Genomic DNA, 2,872 nt, shown 5'->3' on the forward strand with positions numbered 1-2,872 from the left:
GCATGGAACTGACTCGGTCCGAGTCAAGTACTGACTCGGTCCGAGTCAGAAGGCTGAAACCTTCCCGACACTCTGATTTGATCCGAAAACCGTTTTTCGACCAAATCCAAGTCTTTCTTTCCGATACTTCACATATAAGTCCATCCCTAATGGTGTGTGACCCTGTAGGCCCATTCGTAGTGCCAGAAGCCTCGAGAACCTTTCCCGATCTACAAGTCATGGTTAGCCTCTAGCAAGACGTCATGACCACCCACGTTGAATTGAGTTAGAGGTGATCTAACCAAGGCAATAACAGCTCTAGTTCTGATCCTTTATCTCACGATATCATGTGTTGAACAAGGGCATGGTTTGAGCCACCCTTCAAGTTCAACCGCTTTCTCGTCTTGGCAAATCGACTAATAAAATAGATGCAACTTCATCTATAGCGTGGCCACGCATTTTCATAGTCCGACTTCCATGAGAGGGCCCAGCGATATCTCTCCTATTGAGGAGGTGACAAGTCCCATATTGCATGTCTACTATCTCCATATGATTCGTGAACGTATCTGATCAACGCCGTTATGATCATCCGGTTAAAGACGACGTTTGACGCAGTCAAGATACGCCACTCCTCATATCAGATACTCTAGACATCTCAGGTCTGAGGATCCAAGAACAAACCGCTTTATGAGATTCAAGTCATGACTCTGTCCATGTGACAATCTCATGCGGGTCATCCAGTCACTCGTTCACAACGAGTACCCATGATTGTGATATGCATCCAATGCATCAATCACACCTCATGCTAGTCTTAATTCATCATTGTTCCCACAATGATAACTGACCAGGGAGTTTAGAATCATTCTATAATGATTCAAGGATGCCGAAATATAACAAACATGCCAATCATATAACGGGAATGTAACGCATTCATAAATCAATGAATCAATACAAAGTCAAAATGTCATATCACGGATCATCCTAGAGCATTACAACCAACATTTATAATTTACAACCGATTTTCGTTATTTTTTTTTGTTACGTTTCATCACACTCTCATATTTTCTCTAGGTCTAGATTTGGATTGGAATCTGGTTCAATTGTTTACTTGTCCATGTGTTCGACCCTAGTTGCTACACACGATCCGTACACTTTGCAAAATTTGTTGAATATAGGATATTATTGCTTAGTTGAATCTTATACACCTATATTTACGACATCAATATACAACGCAACCAAAAGGAAAAACTATAAACTTTTTACTCTTCCATGTAACCCAATCTACACATCATCATATATCATCCAAACCAATCAAGAATCAGAAAGTTGGGCGACATAAGTTTCTGAGATTTGATATTGCATACAAAGTGTGTATATATATATATATATTTGATATTGCATAGAAGGTATATATGCATATACACGTATGATCTGCCTCTGAAATTCTTCAATGCTAAACGAAACCCTTGTTTGGAAGGGGAAGCATGCTTCAAAGCTTTCGTCTTCTTCCACACATATGTAGTATTATTAACTCACCAAGAAACCATGACGGTCCTGGATTCAAATGAGCAAAGGCAAAAGAAGAATATGTTGGATTTGGGTTTATTTGATAGAATCAAAACGGGCCTAGCCCGTGAGAAGCCCGGTCCGTATAAATTTAAATCTGCAGAATATTAAGAGAATATTCTTGTTTGAATTTGAAATTCAAATCCGCAGAAAATCTATCAAATATGATTGAGATAAGATTGAGATAATATCAAAATAAAATCAAATTTGAATTTTGAAATTCAAATTGATTTGTTTTGAGATTCTCCCCTCTACTATAAATAGGAGTCTTGGGTTAGCTCATAAAACACACAGAAAAGAAACAAGCATTCTAGAGAAAAAGAGCATTCACATATTTGCTCATATCTCTCTCTGAGTTCGCTTGGTATTTGGAAAGCTTCTTCCAAATACGCGGTCGTTGTATCCTGGGAGTTCACCGTGCTCCAATAGCCTCGAAGCTTTAGAGGTGGCACGGAAATCGAACTTAAGGAAACTGTGTTTCACAGGCCTCGACAAAATAATCTTTTAATTTCAGGTATTTATCTGAAATCGCTCGAATTGCCGGAGTTTTGCTGTCGTCAACAACTGCCGTCCCCAACAATCTTAAGTTCGATATGGTTAACACGAGGCAAACATCTCGGGTAAGTGCCTAAATCTCCTTTTAATTTCGGTATAAAATCTCACACGAATTTGGATCTAAAAACAACTAGGTTAAAAAAAAAAAAAAAATTGTTGGAAAAAAAAAACAAATAGTTGTTTTGTGAAGCCCAAATTCAAAGAGATTAATTGAAAAGCCCAAAAGAGTAAGCACAAATTGAAAAGTTTAGTCTTGGCCCAATTTGAAGAGATTAATCTAAAAGCCCATAAGAGAAAACCCAATATATTTAAAAGTGTTTTGTGGAAAAAAAAAACAATATTTTTTTTTTTTGAAGAAAAGAAAAAAGGTTAAACAAAATCGGTAGTAACTTTTCCTGTAAATTGGGGAAGCAAGCTTTGTCTTAGCGGGCCGGGTTTGAAGTGGAAGCCCTTTATACCCTCCTCATAGTAAGGACGTGGGAATCGGGGTGAACCCTCCGGCTATCACTGGAAGCGAGCAAAACCAATTTATAAGTTAAGTGAAACTCGGTTTAGTTTATAAGCTTTGTGAAAGCTAACAATGATTGGATTTATTCAACAGATCATTGATAATCCAAGAAATCCCATGGATTCAAATACTGCTCCAGGGAATGAGATTCCTGCTATGGATATCGATGAGAATCCTCATATAGCGGAGGTTACGAACCCCGTTAATCATGATGTTGCTGGCACAGATATGAATAATCAAGTGTCAAACGTTGCGAACGTTGTC

Source organism: Tarenaya hassleriana, unplaced genomic scaffold, assembly GCF_000463585.1.
Source record: "Tarenaya hassleriana unplaced genomic scaffold, ASM46358v1 Cleome739, whole genome shotgun sequence".
NCBI lineage: Eukaryota > Viridiplantae > Streptophyta > Magnoliopsida > Brassicales > Cleomaceae > Tarenaya > Tarenaya hassleriana.